Below are 20,311 nucleotides of genomic sequence, written 5' to 3' on the forward strand. Positions count from 1 at the left end.
GGTGTTTCCAGAGTTTAGCCTGATCGGTAAGCTCCACATCCTTCGGAGTTATCGGGTCTAGGTTTTTGTGTGCATCTTATGTATGTATTTATATATATAATATGGGTAGGTCGGGGCCCTGTTCCGATCACAATACATCTATCAGTAGAGGCTTGTAGACATATCCTGTTGGTTAGTACAGTATGTTGGGTTTGTAGGCCTGGTATGTATAATTTGGTGGTTTGTCAGCTGTCGTAGCTATGACGGCCTTTTCGGCCTAGCTTTATATTGATGTTTAGTTAGCGCTAGTTTCCATTCAGTTTTATATTTTTCTTCGCAAATTGACTTGCAAGGTGGCCCCATGGCCAAAGTATGACATTATGTGTTCAGAGTCCCTTAGTCGCAATTTGGTACGCCAGGTTAGGTGAGGCACCGGGTGCTTGTATCGCTCCTAGGTTCGGGGCGTGACAAGTGGCTTGCCTAACCTTGTATGGGAGAAGTCCCCTTAGGAGTTGGTACTGATTTACTATGTGAGCGCCGTGTACGCGAGGTGACGAGTGCGTACACGGGTTATTTGTTGAAAAACCTAATTTTTTATTGAGAAATTCCCTGCTTCCACCTTAATTGAATATACTAGCATGCGTAGTTACCCTACTTCCCATCTGTCATAGAGATGCGTAGATATTATTTGACCCAGGCTCTACGTATTCCTATGTGTCCTCTTATTTTGCCCCACATTTGTGCGTATCTCGGGATTCTTTGAGTTCCCTTGTTTATATGTTTACTCCTGTGGGAGATTCTCTTGTTGTGGACTGCGTGTATCAGTCGTGTTTGATTGCTTTTAGTGGTTTTGAGACCAAAGCCGATTTATTATTGCTCAGCATGGTAGATTTTGATGTTATCTTGAGCATGGACTGGTTGCCGCCCCATTATACTATTCTTGATTTTTATGCTAAGACCGTGACGGTGGCTATGCCAGGTTTACCGCGATTAGAGTGGAGAGGTACCTTAGAGTATATTCCCAGCCGAGTTATTTTATTTCTTAAAGCTCAACGAATGGTTGAGAATGGGTGTTACGCATATCTAGCTTATGTGAGAGATGTCAGTATTGATACCCCTACAGTTCAGTCAGTCCCTGTAGTGAGGGATTTTCCAGATGTGTTTCCAGCTGATCTTCCAGGCATGCCGCCCGACAGAGATATTGATTTTGGCATTGATTTTTTGCCGTGTACTAAGCCCATCTCTATTCCTCCATACCGTATGGCTCCTCCTGAGTTGAAGGAGTTGAAGGAGCAGTTGCAGGAGCAGTTGCAGGAGTTACTTGATAAGGGATTCATTCGGCCCAGTGTGTTAACTTGGGGTACTCCTGTCTTATTTGTGAAGAAAATGATGGTTCTGTGCGTATGTGTATTGATTATCGCCAGCTGAACAAAGTTATAGTGAAGAACAGGTATCCATTGCCTCATATTAATGACTTATTTGATCAGTTACAGGGTGCCAGAGTGTTCTCCAAGATTGACTTATGTCATGCTATCATCAGTTAAAGATTCGGGAGGCAGATATCCCAAAGACTACTTTCAGGACCCGATATGGTCACTATGAGTTTCTTATTATATCTTTTGGGCTAACCAATGTCCCAGTAGCCTTTATGCACTTGATGCACAGTGTGTTCCGGCCTTATCTTGACTCTTTCATCATTGTGTTTATTCACGACATTCTAGTGTACTCCCGGACTCAGGAGGATCATGAGAAGCACCTGAGGACTGTGCTTCAGACCTTGGTAGAAAAGAAGTTATATGCAAAATTTTCTAAGTGTGAGTTTTGGCTAGACTCAGTGGCATTCTTGGACCATGTAGTATCGAGTGATGGGATCAAGGTGGATCTGAAGAAGGTGGAAGCAGTGCAGAGTTGGCCTAGACCATCATCGGCTATGGAGATCTGTAGTTTTCTTGTTTTGGCGGGGTATTACCGTCGCTTTGTGGAGGGATTCTCATCTATTGCAGCACTATGAACAAGCTGACCCAGAAGGGTGTTCCGTTCAGTGGACAGAGAAGTGTGAATAGAGCTTTCAGAAGCTCAAGACAGCTTTGACTACAACCCCAGTTTAAGTATTGCCTACAGGTTTAGGGTCCTACACTGTATATTGTGATACGTCGTGGGTTGGTCTTGGCGCGGTGTTGATGTAGGATGGTAGGGTGATTGCCTATGTGTCCATATAGCTGAAGGTGCATGAGAAGGACTATGCTGTCCACGACCTTGAGTTATCATCTATTGTTCATGCTCTGAAGATTTGGCAGCACTACTTGTACGGTGTCCCTTATGAGATTTACACCAATCATCGGAGTTTGCAGCATCTGTTCAAGCAAAAGGATCTTAATTTGCTTCAATAGAGGTGGTTGGAGCTACTTAAGGATTATGATATCACCATTTTGTACCACCGGGGAAGGCCAATGTGGTGGCTGATGCTTTGAGTTACCGGGCGGAGAGTTTGGGGAGTTTAGCATATCTTCCAGCAGGAGAGAGACCCTTAGCATTGGATGTTCAGGCCTTAGCCAGCTAGTTTGTGAGATTGGATATTTCTGAGCTTAGTCGAATATTGGTTTGTGTGGTCTCTTGGTCTTCTCTTTATGATCGTATCAGGGAGCGTCAGTATGATGATCCCCACCTGCTTGTCCTTAAGGACACGGTTCATCACGGTGATGCTAAGGAGGTCACTATTAGGGATGATGGCGTATTGAGGATGTAGGGCAGGCTATGTGTGCCTAATGTAGATGGTTTGCATGAGTTGATTCTTCAGGAGGCTCATAGCTCGCGGTACTCTATCCATCCGGGTGCCGCGAAGATGTATCAGGACTTGAGGCAGCATTACTGGTGGAGGAGGATGAAGAAGGACATAGTGGAGTATGTGGCTCGGTGCCTAAATTGCCAGTAGGTGAAGTATGAGCATCAGCGACCGGGTGGGTTGCTTCAGAAGTTAGAGATTCCGGAGTGGAAATGGGAGCGGATAACTATGGATTTCGTTGTTGGACTCCCACGGACTCAGCGTAGGTTTGATCCCTTTTGGGTGATTGTAAATAGGCTGACCAAATCAGCTCATTTCATTCCTGTGATGACTACTTATTCTTCCGAGCAGCTAGCACGAATTTACATCTGCGAGATCGTCAGGCTTCATGGCGTACCGGTATCTATCATCTCTGACCGAGGTACGTAGTTTACATCACGGTTCTGGAGGGCTGTACAGCAAGATATGGGTACTCGGGTTGAGTTGAGCACAACATTCCACCCTTAGTCGGACGGACAGTCCGAGCGCACTATTCAGATACTGGAGGATATGCTCCGCGCTTGTGTGATAGATTTTGGGGGTTCTTGGGATCAGCTCTTACCACTTGTGGAGTTTTCCTACAACAACAGTTATCAGTCGAGCATCCAGATGGCACCATATGAGGCTCTGCATGGTATGCGGTGCCGGTCCCCAGTGGACTGGTTCGAGCCGGGCGAGGCTAGATTATTGGGTACAGACTTGGTTCAGGATGCCCTGGATAAGGTGAAGGTGATTCAGGATCGACTTCACACAGCCCAGTCCAGACAGAAGAGCTATGCATACCGGAAGGTTCGCGATGTTGCATTCATGGTTGGAGAGTGGGTCTTGCTCCAGGTTTCGCCTATGAAGGGCGTTATGAGGTTCAGAAAGAAGGGCAAGCTGAGCCCACGGTTTATCGGCTCATTTGAGGTATTGCAACGCATTGGGGAGGTTTCTTATGAGCTTGCCTTGCCTCCCAGTCTTGTAGGGGTCCACCCAATATTTCATATTTCTATGGTCCGGAAGTATCACGACGATCCAACTCATGTGTTGGATTTCAGCTCACTCCAGTTGGACAAGGATCTATCTTATGTCGAGGAGCCAGGGGCTATTTTGGACAGGCAGGTTCGAAAGCTGAGGTCAGCCGGTCGAGGAGGCAATTGGGAGACCGAGCATGTTATGCGCAACTGTTATCCTCATCTTTTCACCACTTCAGGTATATCTTTATGCTCATTCGAGGACGAACGATTATTTTAAAATGGGAAGGATATAACGACCCGGCCGGTCATTTTGAGAGTTATAGCCCCGATCCCCTATTAACTACTTCTGCCATATCTATTTCTGCTACTATGACTTGCCGGGAGGTTTTGTTTTGGTTTTTGGAGTGTTTTAGGACACTTAGTCCCTAAATGGAGGTTTAAGCCTTAAGATTTGGACCATAGTCGGAAATATGTGAAGACAACTCCGGAATGGAGTTCCGTTAGCTACGTTAGGTGATTTTGGACTTAGGGGCATGGCCGGATAGTGTTTTGGAGGTCTAAAGGTCATTTAGGCTTGAAATGGCGAAAGTCAAAGTTTTGGAGATTTGGACCGGTGGTGGAATTTTGATACTGGGGTCGGATTTTGATTTCAGAAGTTAGAGTAGGCCTGTAATGTTGAATATGGCTTGTGTGCAAAATATGAGGTCAATCGGACGTGGTTTGGTAGGTTTCGGCATCGGTTGTGTAAATATAAAGTTTCAAGTTCATTAAATTTGAATTGGAGGGTGATTCGTGATTTTAGCATCATTTGATGTGATTTGAGGGCTAGACTAAGTTTGTATGGTGATTTAGGACTGGTTGGTATGTTTGGTTGAGGTCCTGGGGGCCTCGGGTGTGTTTCGGATGCCCAGCGGATCGATTTTTGGACTTTGGAGGTTGCTAAAGTTTTCTGGTGTTTGAGTTTTGGTTTCCTTATATATGATCGCGTGGGGTGATCCGCGATCGCGTAAGCTAACTGGGCAAGAGGATGGAATTGTTCTTCGCGTTCGTGGACAGGGGCATACGAACGCGTAGTGAAGTGAGGTGGTGCTTCGCGAACGTAAAGACTAGGTCGCGTTCGCGTAGGGTTAAGTGGATCAAAGCTGCACCATGCACTTTGCTCCCCACGAACGCGTAGGGTTGTTCGCGATCACGTAAGTATGAGAGTCAGAGCATCGCGTTCGTGTGGTGTTTTACGTGTTCGCGTAGAGTTAATTTTTGGGGCAGCAAAGTTGTTCTTCGCGATCGCGAGGCTATTTTCGCGATCGCGATTAAGGAATCACTGGGCAGTATTAAACATTTTAAAAATGAGGGTTTGGCCATTTTTATCAAAACTTGAGTTTGGGAGCTCGGATTTGGACGAGATTTTGGGGGATTTTTAGAGACATCGATTGGGTAATGATTCTACACTTGATTTTGGTTATATCCCATTGAACTATCATTAATTTCATCATTAAATTTTGGATTTGGGTTGAATATTGGGAAAAATGGAAAGAAGTTCTTTAACTAAGATTTTTGGGTTTTGATTGGGATTTTGACATCGGATTTGGATAATTTTGGTACGAGTGAACTCGTGAGTGAATGGGTGTTCAAATTTGGTGACTTTTACTCGATTCCAAGACGTGGGCCCGGGGAGGCTTTTTAGGGCGATTTTCCAAAAGCTTTGATTTTGTAAATTAGATTAATTCTTATAGTTGTATTTATGGTATGTAATTGATATGGCTAGATTTGGGATATTCGGAGCTGGATATTCGTGGAAAGAGCATTGTTACGGATTGATTGAGCTTGGTTTGAGGTAAGTGGCTTGCCTAACCTTGTGTGGGAGAAGTCCCCTTAGGAGTTGGTACTGATTTACTATGTGAGCGCCGTGTACGCGAGGTGACGAGTGCGTACACGGGTTATTTGTTGAAAAACCTAATTTTTTATTGAGAAATTCCCTGCTTCCACCTTAATTGAATATACTAGCATGCGTAGTTACCCTGTTAGCTTAGAATAACATGTCTACGTGCCTTATTTTCTTAATTGAACTCTTTGCAGCATGCCTATTGAATTCTTGCTTCTTTCCCGACTTGTACTTAGTCTAGACAGTTGATTTCTCTTGCTGTACTTGTCGTTTGTAATTGATTGTGCTGTGTATTTACTTTGGGACTACGAGACGGTATTCCAGGAGATCCCCCCTGCATATTTACTTTTGGGACTACGAGACGGTTTCCAGGGAGATCCCATTGCATATTTACTTTTGGGACTACGGGACGGTATCCCGGGAGATCCCCCTGCACATTTACTTTGAGACTACGAGGCGGTACCTCGGGAGATCCCCCTGCACATTTACTTTGAGACTACGAGGCGGTACCTCGGGAGTTCTCCCTGCATATTTAATTTTGGGACTACGAGACGGTATCTCGAGAGATCCCATGTCGCTTCATTCCGTGCACTATTATGTTATTTCGTTGTTATTTCCTTCATTGAACCTTAGTCTCTTATTATACTGCTTATTGTCCTATTTTTATTATTATATACCAGTGGGCCTAACCTAACCTCGTCACTACTCGACCGAGGTTAGGCTCGACACTTACTGGGTACCGCTGTGGTGTACTCACACCCTTTCCTGCACATGTTTTTCGTGTGCAGATCCAGGTTCCTTTTACCAGCCTCGTCCTTAGTTGAAGTTGTTGCTGTTTCAGAGAACTTCAAGGTACATCTGCCCGCCTCCGCAGATCCTTGGAGTCCCCCTATATCCCCTTATGTTGATTCTTCTCTTATTTCTATAGACACTAATGTATAGAACAGTTAGAACTTCGTAGAAGCTTGTGACTTACGGTGTTCCGGGTCTTGGGAGTGTCATGTATATTTCGAGAGTTGATTATTATATATGCCGAGCGACATCTCAATTGTTTATTAAAATATTTGTTACTGTTAGTTGTTAAATTTTCATGTTTTTATTTCATTTCCGCAAGTGTTAGGCTTAGCTTGTCGTAGAGACTAGGTGCCGTCACGACGTTTCACGGAGGGAGAATTTGGGTCGTGGCATATTACTTGATCCGAAAACATGATGTCTATGTGGAAAGTGTAAGCCGCCCTTTGTGAACTAATTCAACCTATAGAGATGATGTATGTATGTATATCATTGCAAAGGAAGGCTTCATTGTTAAATCTGATAGGCAGGATCTCCAGGTGATTCAAGCCTTAGATTGTTTTAAGTAGTTCAACATTTAAGAACATTCATATAGACATGGCTTCTAGGTGTGAGGCGTTGGGAACATAGTTTTAGAACATGACAGCACACCAGTTTTGATTACTTAGTATAAAATCCTATAGGCATGATTGCTAAGTGTGGAGTCCTAAAACATGATTTCTAAGTGTAGTAGCAAATAATCGAACAAATTAGCATAGAGTAGGTCCTGTAGGCATAGTTTCTAAACGATATTGCAAATCATATAGGCAGTGTTTAGTTACCAATTGTTTGAGGTCTTAAACATCATGATTTCTAAGAGGGATAGGCAAAATTGAAGGTCCTATGGGTATGATATCTAATAATGAACACTACGCAGACATAAAGCATAATTGACAAGTAGCAGACAAGACTATTCAGACCTATAGGCATGTTTTCTACCCGATCATGGGAAAATTAAACTACCCCAGTCCCACTTTTAACTATTTTCCCCATTATCAAATTTACTATTTATTACACACTCAGAATGAATAATTACAAGCCAAATACAAATATATAAATAACCTAGTAACATATCTGGGCCTTCAACAACTTTGAACTTCATGCAAACCAAATGGTCAAGTTCCAGGTGCATGTGGTCAAGCGGACAAAGCATGCAGTACCCAAATCAGGTCCAACAGATCAAGCCCAAATTATCAACAAGACCGATTCTACTAATTAAAACCCCCACAAGATAGAAATTGCAAGCGAAAGACTATGCACAAGTTATTAACACAACTTAGAACTCAGGCAAGAAATGTATATACATTCAAAATTTCAATCTTTGGGATTCACATATCAACCAAGAAGTTAGATTCCCCAAGTGGCATTTTGGAGATTTGAGCAAATAGGCAAGACAAGAACAACTTTATTGATCACATGAAAAGCTTACAAGCATATACTCTAAGTGCAATACTTAATCACATATGTTCAGGAAAACATACATCTATTAGAATATCTCAAAGACATATCATCTATAATGTTCAAGACTTTGTCCTAGAAACATAACCAAACAGAAACTCTTACAGCAAAGGTCCATCATGAAAATTTAAGACAAAAAATCTTGTATACATGGTTTAGACTTAATCCTAAGAACACGGAAGTTCGTACAAGGGAGATTTATAATGAAAGTCAAGGTAAGTCAATCCTATATACATGGTTTATAAGTATATCAATTAGCAAATCAAAAAATATGAGTTCACCTAATTCCTAAAAGAACATAAGAGGTTCTACAAGTCCATTACATACTCATAGGTATGTATAATTACATGTGGCAAAGATATAGAGATTATGAAACTCAAGCAAACTTAACAATAGTAGACTTGAATCCCTAGAACAAACACTTTGACAATGAAATTGCAGCAAAGCATGTAACATAGTACAACATTTTGATTCACAAGTTGTAGAAAAATGTAACTCATGCTTTTCGATTTTTTGATAGGAGTTCAGACAGTAGTGGCACATAGAATACATATAAATACAAATAAGTAAATATGTAATCAAAACATATTCATGTAACAATTAAACTGCATGATTCAAGATTACTAACCAGTTGCAAAGTGAAACGAGCAAAAATGAGAAGACATGAGTTTCAACAGTAGTTTTACAGCAGTTGTGATTGAAAGATACCAATGAGAACCTCAGGATCTACAACACTTCCGAGTTCACCGAATCCTCAAGAGCTCAAAGCAATTCTTGTGCCAAAGGAAGTTATTGAGAAATACCACGGTAGCCTTGGCTTTCGGCCAGCCAAGAACAAATCTAGCACAATAGTATTCAGAGAACCAGAACAAAATAGAACAAGTGTGAGTGAGAGAGAGTAGTGACTAAAGTCTCCGTAAGGGAATCAGGGAATGTGGTTTATAAAGTGTTCAAGTAGGCAAACAAATAAGGAAAGAATTCAATGAGACACAGACAACGCAAAGTAAAATCACATGCAATCAGTGAAACAACCTGAGAAGGAAAGAAATCGACTTTCAAACCCTAGCTAGGGTTCCAAGATTTTAGATCGACTTGTGAGTGCAAGAATTGTCTCTCTTCGCATGTATATAAACGAAGTATCATTTGAATCCTAAAGTTTTAAGTTGGTCAGGCCCGATTTTTAAAGATTGTACTTGCCAAGATCGGGCAAGTACTAAGTAATGCCATGAACGTGTTAGTACTGACGAGATAACACAAATAAGGCAAGAAAATTATGGAAAGCTTCCATGGTCTGGTCGGATTCGGAGAAGATTTCATGAGTGAGTCGGCTAGGGTTTAGTTTGAGAGAGATGAGAGCGCTTGGGGGCGGCAACATGTGTAAAATCGATTAGGGTTCGGGGTTGATGGGATATAAGGCAAGAAAGGGGGTCGTTGTGGGTCGTTGATCTCTTAAGATCAACGGCTGGGATTCTATGGGCGAAGTGGGACGGATGGAAGATCACATACGTGTTAGGGGTGTTGGTTCATTTTCTATTGGGCTCAAAGTATTGGGCTTTGGGGTTTTGGATCTCTTTTGGTCCGAATTTCAACCTATGTGAGCTGGAATTTGTAATATATAGAATTAATTAAAATAATAAATTATAAGATAGCTAATAAATGTATAAAAATGTTACTTACAAAATTAAAGAGTTTAAAATATTAAGTTATAATTATAAAAATATAAAATCATGATTTTGGCATAAATAGTATAACAAATGTAATTATCGTAAAATATATGCTATTGTCGCTAAAAATGCAAATGCAATTGCATGAGATGATGTAAAATATTATAAAATATGCATAAGAATGCTAAAAATATAAATAACTAGTTTGGATAACTTATCACTCATAAATAATTTAAGAAAAATAATAAATAAATATTTATCAATTAAAAATGCTGGAGTCAATAAACAATGCGTATAATATGCACAATATTATTTGTATAAAACCTCCGTGATATTAACTTAAGAAAAATTCCATGAAAATAATAAATTAATATTTAAAACACGTTATGGAGTTATAATACGGAAAAATATCCTATAAATATTACATAAAAATATATAAAAATACATTACAATATATACTAACCGGCAAAGACTAAATGGAAGTCATGGGGGCAAAATTGAGTATCAACATTTAGTATGAGTGGAAGAGGTCTCGGGAGGCTCGAGTGTGTTTCGGATGGATTCCAGACTATTTTGGAAAGTTGTTTGGTATTGCTGGTTCTAGTGCACTGCACTAGTGAAGAGTGGTGCGCAGGTGCGATGGCCGCACCTGCGTGATGCAGTGTACAGAAGCAAAAAAGAGGCATTCCAAGCTCGCCACACATGCGAGGGAAGATGTTGCACCTGCGAGTGCTCTTCTACGAGGGATTGATTGCAGGTGCAGGCTTTGTTAAGCTGGGATCGTAGATGCGGAGAAGGAAGCCGCACCTGCAGGTTCACATCTACAGAGCTTTGGATCGTATATATGGTAATGGACTGTTACACCCCATGTTTTCATATGTGGAAGTACTCCATAAGTAAATTGATATAAGATCGGAAATGAGATGTTACGTCCCGCATTTTCGTACATTGATGTTTTGTCGTAAGTTAATCAACGTAAGCTCGGGAATGAGATTATTTTGAGGTTATAAGTATTATGCTATTTCAAACAAGGGATAAGTAAATTCGTGAAGGTGAGAGGGTAAGCAAATCAAAGAAAATGAGTTTCGTCGAAGCTTGGCAATTTCGGATAAAATACGGACCGAGCTATAACACCCGATATTTATGGACTAGTGCCATACAAGGTACTACATGGCCATGATAGTAAGATATACAAGGTATGTTAAAAGTGAGTAGTATTTTAAGTAATTTGAGATAATTCTTAATTATGTGGGTGATTGGTTAATTATTGAATAATGGGATATTACCCAATTAATTAAGAAATTATGTTGGATAAGGATTAAAGGGCATGAGGTGGCAGCCCCCCATTCAAATTAAATGACTGATGATATAAAATGAAAGGTGGCCATCCAAGGTGTCATACAAATGACACTTATGTAAAGACTACTAAGACATTAAAATTTGGCATTGTGGTCTTCACTTGGCCTTAACATAATCAACAATCTTATAATCTTCTCCATACTACAAATATTCAAAAACAGACGTGACCCCAATCCAACAATATATCAACAAGATTTCTTAAAACAAAAGAATTCCAACGAGATTTCTTAGCACTTTAGCAATGTGAGATTTTACGATTCTAAAGGAGTACGGTGCAACCTTTTCCAAGAATATCATACGGATTTTGTTTCCTTACTCCAGGTATGGAAAGGCTATCCCTTCTTTCTTTTTTGGCATGATTAATACGATACAAACGAAACGAGCAAATGCACAATTTTGATAAATGACTCTATTCATAGAAATACTACAGATGCTTATGTTCTTGATTCCCCATGTGTCATATTATTTTATCATCTGTTCATGGGTCTCAGACAATACGTAAGTTGATAAAGTTTGTTTAATGATATTACTCAAAGACATAATGGTCTTATGACACTCCAAAAGATTTTATTGACGTACTTCTCATACATTGCATTCATTTACATTGACCCATGAACGGATGGCGTAATATATACGTATATATGTATATTATATGTATATGGGATATGGAAAAAGGTTACGGCGTTATATACGCACCACCACCTAATCAACTGGTATACGTTGATGATTTTGCCCACAGTGGCCGAGATGATATGATGGGATGCCCTCAGAAGCTTGATGATGTTATGAATGCATATACCTATGCATGGTATGACATTTATACGCATATGCATGACATTACAAATATGAAGTGATTCACAGGGTTATTCAGATATACATGTTGAGTCTTTTACTCCATGTTTGTCTCATGTCTATTGTTTACTGATTTTCATTCCTTACATACACGGTACATTATTTGTACTGACGTCCCTTTTTCCTGGGGACGCTGTGTTTCATTCCCGCAGGTCCCGATCGAGAGTCCTCCAAGTAGGCTATCAGCTCAGTAGAAGATGTTGGTGTGCTCAATTTGCTCCGGAGTTGCTATTGGTCAGTATGATTAGGCATGCATTGATTGGTACGTCGGGGCCCTGTCCTGGACTTATAACGTTTATGTACTCTTAGAGGCTTGTAGACAGATGCCATGTATATGAAAGATTGTATGGCCTTGTCGGCCTATGTTCAGTGTACGAGTGGTCGTTTCGGTCTTATAGGCCGGCATGTCACATGAATAAGTTTTATATCAGATTGGGTTGTCCTATATTGAGTATTCCCTTATGTTTATTCTGGTTAGCCCATGGCAGCCCGTTTGGCCCATTTGCTAATGATAGTACGATAAGAAAGATATGTATGTTGGTACTCGGTTGAGTAAGGTACCGGGTGCTCGTTGCAGCCCATAGGTTTGGGTCATGACAAAAGTGATATCAGGGCAGTTCTGTCCTAGGGAGTCTGCAAGCCGTGTCTATTAGAGTCTTGCTTATGGGTGTGTCGTGCACTACACTTATAGGCAGTAGGCTACAGGGCATTTAGGACTGTCACTCTTTCTTCTTACTCTAAATCGTATGGTAGAGCTCAGTTGTAAGAACTCAATTTCCTAAACTCTATCCTATTCGTAATACAACGATGCCTACATTTAGAAAGACAGTTGGTAAGAGATATAGCTGTGGAAGAGTTAAGTTAGAGGGACTCAATTTTTGCATCATGCTTATGATGGATAAACATGAGGTATTCAGCAGATCATGTCTGTACTAAGACATGTAAGCCTCTTGATAAGGAGCCTTAAGGCAAGAATATTTATCCACTTTTATGGTGAAAGACAATGAGAGATTCAGAAGATAAATACAAGTTTCAATGAGTAAAAGAAGGAAGATGAAGAAGGGTACGAGGTACCCAGTTTATAAAGATTATCATTATTTAGGAAGAGAGATATAAGCATTTTGAGTTACATTCAACAGTGACAGATATATATACAATCGGCCACACCGATCTTAGTTATGCCCTATGGGAGCTAACATACATAGTTTAAGAGAAGGACGGGTTATCAGGATCTGGCTGGGGATAGAGTAACCCAAAATAGTGGATGGATTGGTAGAGTTAGTTGACATTTCATAAGGATAGTGCAAACGTGGTAATGGATCTCCTTGTGCGACACCTCGATGGTGCACCCTAAAATAGTACTGCTAGATAACTCTGTAAATCATGAAATAATTATAGTGTCATGCATATGCATATGAATGTCATGTCGTGTATAGGTACATGTTTCATAACATCATCAGGCCTCCGAGGGCATCCCATCATATCATCTCGGCCACTGTGGGCAAAATCATCAACGTATACTAGCTGATCAGGTGGTGGTGCATATATAACGCCGTAACCTTTTTCCCATATCCCATATACATATATATATATATATATATATATATATATATATATATACACACACATATATATACGCGTATATAACGCCATCTGGTCATGGGTCAATGTAAATGAATGCAATGCATGAGAAGTACGTCAATAAAATCTTTTGTAGTGTCATAAGACCATTATGCCGTTGATTAATATCATGAAATAAACTTTATCAACTTACGTATTTTCTGAGACCCATGAACATATGATAAAATAATAGGACAAATGGAGAATCAAGAACATAGGCATCTTTAGCATTTTTACGAATAGAGTCATTTATGGAAGTTGTACATTTTTTCGTTTCGTTTGTATCGTATAGATCATGCCAAAAGAAATAAGGGATAGCCTTAACATACCTGGAGTAGGGAAAAAATCTGTATGATATTCTTGGAAAAGGTTGCACCGTACTCCTTCAAAATCACAAACTCTCACATTGCTAAAGTGCTAAGGAATCTCGTTGGAATTCTTCTGTTTCAAGAAATCTTGTTGAGATCTTGTTGGATTGGGGTCACGTCTATTTTTGAATATTTTTAGTATGGATAATATTATAATATTGTTGATTATGTTAGGGCCAAGTGAAGACCACAATGCCAAACTTTTAATGTCTTAGTAGTCTTTACGTAAGTGTCATTTGTATGACACCTTGGATGGCTACATTTCATTTTTTATCATGAGTCATTTAATTTGAATGGGGGGCTACCACCTCATGCCCTTTAATCCTTATCCAACATAATTCCTTAAATAATTGGATAATATCCCATTATTCAATAATTAACCAATCACTCACATAATTAAGAATTATCTCAAATTACTTAAAATACTACTCACTTTTAACATACCTTGTACATCTTACTATCATGGTCATGTAGTACCTTGTATGGCACTAGTCCATAAATACCGGATATTATAGCTCGGTCCGTATTTTATCCCAATTTGCCAAGCTTCGGCGAAACTCATTTTCTTTGATTTGCTTACCCTCTCACCTTCACGAATTTACTTATCCCTTGTTTGAAATAGCATAATGCTTATAACCTCAAAATAATCTCATTCCCGAGATTACGTTGATTAACTTACGACAAAACTTCAACGTACGAAAATGCGGGACATAACATCTCATTTCCGATCTTATATCAATTTACTTATGGCGTACTTCCACGTATGAAAATATGGGGTGTAACATCATTCCCCCTTTGGAACATTCATCCTCGAATATTGACGGATGCACTTATCATTCTCATAACCCATAGCTCTTGCGAATAGTTTAGTACTCCTCTTGCCATCTAGGCGACTGTTCTGTGAATGAATCCCAAAGGCCAGGGCATTCCCCCTTTTAAGCCTCTTTCTCACACCACGACTTGTAGTCGGAATCCTTCTAATCTCGTAACTGTTGCTGCCTTTTATCATGCAGCCTTTACGACTCTAACTTTTTATGTGCGCCTATGTGACTCTTCTCTTCTCTTTCCTCCAGCTTTTAGCCAATCTCTAGGCTTCACTTTGTGAACATATACAAAATTATGTCAAGCTGTCCCTCTGGGCATCATTAGCTTTAAGCCATATTATACCATAATTCTTACTTCGATTTATCGTTGCGAAGGTCTGCTACCAAATTCCAGCTTACTCTTGTTGCTTATCCCATATGTATAAATCTAAGTCCTTTAATGCTTTCTCATTACTGTTCATCTTATGAATGACGACCTAATCTCAGCTTATCTTTGTGACCTTTGTCCATCCATTATGATTTGCCTCAATATTGATCTACAATATACCACTGATAATTTGAAACTTCTTATGTATAACCTTGCCACTAGGGCTTACGTTGCATCGAGGAATATTTGAAGTGATTTCTGTAATCTTATTTCATAGTATCTCGATGTGATTCGCCTTATGGGGGTATTCTGATCTCGTGCCATTCGCGAAATATTTTCTCCTTCTCCCTTTTTTCTTTCTTCAAATCATTATTAAGTCGAAGGCCCAACCATTATCCTTTATCTGTCACAATTACACCTTCATTTCACTACTAGGGCAGCATTCCATCTCTTCTAAATTCTACTAGTCTTAGACTCATTTGAGTTCATTCAGGCTATACTGAGCATTCAATAACTTAGAGAACCCATCGGCTCTCATGTTTTCATGGGCTTAATCCCGAGAACTGACCCATTCTCGTCACCTTCTTACTTGCCCTTTCTCATCCTTACTCCTGTTATAAAACCTTGTCGCTTTACTATACTTTAGCTTGCGACCTCTACATATCTATTTATACTATTCACAACCTTCCTTCAACTTGCTTGCACCATTGATTCCCTTATGTTATTCTGGAATATTAAGCGAGACATCATATCGTCTCTAACTCTTCTTTACTCTCTTGACTAAATCTATCGGTACTTAGAAACCATAGGCTGGAAGGTACGCCACTGACGACGCTGCTATCGTTCTTGGATATTGAATCCCAGTGCTTCTAGCCTTCTATCTGAAGCATGGACTATTCACGATCTTCTGCCTTTGAGTATCTTGTATGTTGTTCACCTTTACCTTACTTACCTTAAAATCTCACATCATATCTTCTATCTCTTTCATGACCTCCATTCCACATAGGTATAATTCACGCCCATAACTTGAAGCTCTATTATAATACTTGCACCTCTAGTGCATACACAATCCGGTGGGAGTTTCATACTGACTTCTTATGAGGTTGGTACTTTTCTAACCGGCTTTACCGTAGGGCCGTTATAGAATATGGTTGTTGTACTATCCCTCTGGTAACTCTAATATTAAAAGTGATCCTGTAATGTTCTCAATCACGATTTCTATAATTTTTCGGGTCCAATAATCAGATTCTTGATTTACTTCGTTGATATAACTCTTTAGTTTCCCCTTCTTCTGATTAGCCTTTATGTAGGCTTAAGCTACTTCCCGATCTGTGGTTCATGGTATTAGTTATTACGTTTAGCCTTTCATAGGTGCTGAGGAATATCCATGATACAATCCTTTAATAATTCAATCCTTCGTCTATGACCTAGGCTCAATTCTTTCTTTTAACTCATACCGGAATCTTCTACGGCTGTATATGCTGCATATATAAAACTCCAAACTCTCATGTCCATTCATAACGTAACTAACTCTGGATCATGAATCGAATAATTCTTTTTGTTCCATCTCAGCTTTCTTCAAACGTGAGCAATTACTTTTCCTGGTCTTTCTGCCTCCTTTTTTTTGCGTGCATACTTTGCTTATCTTGGTGCCTATGCATATTGGAATTCCATACAACTCATATGATCTTGAATATCACTTCTGGTTTTACTTCCCGTTCATTAGCCACGGTAGGTGCCATTTTCTTATGGAGTGCATATAATGTTGTTGTGAGACAGTTGTTATAAGACCATTTCCTCCTTAGGTCACCCAGCTTAGGTTAAAGCTTCCTTCCTTACTTTCTCAGCTAGTCTTTCATTGTAGTATTTAGGGAGGATTCTCTGACTCTTATAAAGCTGTGAACTTATTACATTGTATACTTGACGGACCTTTTGATGTCTTTCCTTGCCCATAATTATCCGTAGTTACTTACTTCCACCCCTTTGTGCTTGTAGGGTTGCTTCTGAACTTGATATTTTGACTGGCTTTCCAGTGGCACTCTCTTTTATCTCCGTAACACTCATATGGTACCTTTAACTTCCCCAACTCCTATTTGAATATTTCTCAAGGATCACGATGTCATATCTGCGAGACTGGATTCACCATACTGGGGTTTACTATGTTTATCTTGCATGATCTGCTACCTCGTCTGTAACCCCTTGTTTAGCCATAACTAGGCTCATCCTGAATCAATTACTGACTACTCGTTGGCCCATTCTCGTATCAATATTCCGCGTAATCTTTCTTGGGTTATTTCCTTTGTCTTAACTTACGTCTCGCACTGACTCCTCGTCTATCAATAACATCTTGGGCAGGTACCCCTACTTCCTTTCCTTGACATTGTGTTTGTATAATATTCTGGAATCATAGCATATCTGTAGGCTTTGAATAAGTGCAATCTCGTCCCTTTTTCATTTTATCGCATTCTTCTTTTACCATTCCATAATTACTAGAACCACTTAATTCTGACTTAATTCCACCTCACTCCACATTTCCCTTTTTGGGGAAGTACTAATATTTAGCGCTATGATGATCTACCTATAGATATTTTACCTCTTCAACTTTGCCGTCGTTTCACAACATCAAATACCCTTACTCGCCTTGCGGCAATCCTTCTGTACCAAGGATAACAAATTCCCTTACTCGCAATGGTGACACTTAGTGCAACTGGCATGTACAATCCCTTAAGCTTAACTCTGCTCATATTTCTTACTTTAGGGAAGAGTCTTCCTGAATGACCATTTTCTGAATTTCTCATGAATCGTCTTTTGTTGTCCATTCTATTATCACCGGAACGCAAATCTGAAATTCTCATGATGCTGACTATTATCAAGTCACTCAGTCCCTAATTCATGTTTAGTTTATCTTGTTCACCAGCCCATACTGATTTCTATTATTCTGTGGTCTAACTTTTCCTTCCGGTAGTTGCATTGGAGTCACGAACTTATTTTTCGAAGTGATGATATGAATTTATGGACTATACTCTTTTGTTGTCTCAAGGCCTGTCACATATTGTTTTTCCCTTCATTTGACTATAGACTCTATAATACTATCATTTTTTGATCTACTGTTGTCATCCATGTACCACATTTTACTCATACTGCTCCATTAACTCTCTTTTTATTTTCCTACTAACATTTCTGTCTATCAATTTATTCTGAAAACTCGAACAAAACATTCTTTTGCTTTTAGCCCCTCTTGCTCCATCCATTGGCTCCTCGAATTGCCTAACATTCTCTTTCTACCAGGGATGGGAGCCACACTAAGATAATATTTATCTCTTCTAGGCTTCCAGTGCTTATCTTTGTAGTACTCATATCTAGTTGTACTATTTTAGGGTGCACCATCGAGGTGTCTCACAAGGAGATCCATTACCACGTTTGCACTATCCTTCGAAATTGTCAACTAACTCTACCAATCCATCCACTATTTTGGGTTACTCTATCCCCAGTCAGATCCTGATAACCCGTCCTTCTCTTAAACTATGTCTGTTAGCTCCCATAGGGCATAACTGAGATCGGTGTGGCCGATTGTACATACATCAGTCACTGTTGAAGGTAACTCAAAATGCTTATATCTCCCTTCCTGAATAATGATAATCTTTATTAACTGGGTACCTCGTACCCTTCTTCATATTGCTTCTTTTACTCCTTGAAACTTGTATTTATCTTCTAAATCTCTCATTGTCTTTCACCGTAAAGGTGGATAAATATTCTTGCCTTAAGACTCCTTATCAAGAAGCTTATACGTCTTAGTATATACATGATCTGCCAAATACCTCATGTATATCCATCATAAGCATGATGCAAAAATCGAGTCCCTCTGACTCGACTCTTCCACAACTATATCTCTTACCAACCGTCTTTCTGAATGTAGGGAACGTTGTATTACGAATAGGATAGAGTTTAGGAAATTGAGTTCTTATAACTGAGCTCTACCATATGATCTAGAGTAAGAAGAAAGAGTGACAGTCCTAAATGCCCTATAGCCTCCTGCTTATAAGTGTGGTGCACGACACACCCATAAGCAAGACTCTACTACACACGACTTGTAGACTCCCTAGGACAGAACTGCTCTGATACCACTTTTGTCACGACCTAAACCTATGGGCCGCGATGGGCACCCGGTACCTTACTCAACCGAGTACCAACGTAACGTATCTTTCTTATTACATCATCATATGCATGTGACATACAGGCCTAATAGGCCAACATGATCATTTATAAACTCAAAACATAGGCCGACAAGGCCGTACAATCTTTCACGTATACGACATATGTCTATAAGCCTCTAAGAGTACATAAATGTCATTAAGGTCGGGACAGGGCCTCGCCATACTAATCAGTAGATGTCCTAATTATAATGACCACATAAGGAACTCTGAAGCAAATGGAGCGCACCAACACCTTCCGGTGATCCGATAGCCTACTTGGAGGACTCTTAACCTGTCTATCAAGACCTGCGGGCATAAAACGCAGCGTCCCCAGGCAAAAGGGACGTCAGTACGACTAATGTACCGAGTATGTAAGGCACATAATAAGTACATAATAGACATGGAAAAAATATAGAGTAAATGACTCAACCTGTAAGTCTGGATAACTCTATAAATCATGAAATAATTATAGTGTCATGCATATGCGTATGAATGTCATGTCATGCATAGGTACATGTTTCATAACATCATCAGGCCTCTGAGGGCATCCCATCATATCATCTCGGCCACTGTGGGCAAAATCATCAACGTATACCAGCTGATCAGGTGGTGGTGCGTATATAACGCCGTAACCTTTTTCTAATATCCCATATATATATGTATATGCGTATATAACGCCATCTGGTCATGGGATAATGTAAATCAATGCAATGCATGAGAAGTACGTCAATAAAATCTTCCAGAGTGTCATAAGACCATTATGCCTTTGATTAATATCATGAAATAAACTTTATCAACTTACATATTTTCTTAGACCCATGAACATATGATAAAATAATAGGACACATGGAGAATCAAGAACATAGGCATCTCTAGCATTTTTACGAATAGGGTCATTTATGGAAGTTGTACATTTTCTCGATTCGTTTGTATCGTATAGATCATGCCAAAAGAAATAAGGGATAACCTTAACATACCTAGAGTAGGGAAAAAAATACATATGATATTATTGGAAAAGGTTGCACCATACTCCTTTAAAATCGCAAAATCTCACATTGCTAAAGTGCTAAGGAATCTCGTTGGAATTCTTCTGTTTCAAGAAATCTTGTTGAGATCTTATTGGATTGGGGTCAC

This window comes from Nicotiana tomentosiformis, chromosome 7 (genome assembly GCF_000390325.3).
Source record: "Nicotiana tomentosiformis chromosome 7, ASM39032v3, whole genome shotgun sequence".
Lineage (NCBI taxonomy): Eukaryota > Viridiplantae > Streptophyta > Magnoliopsida > Solanales > Solanaceae > Nicotiana > Nicotiana tomentosiformis.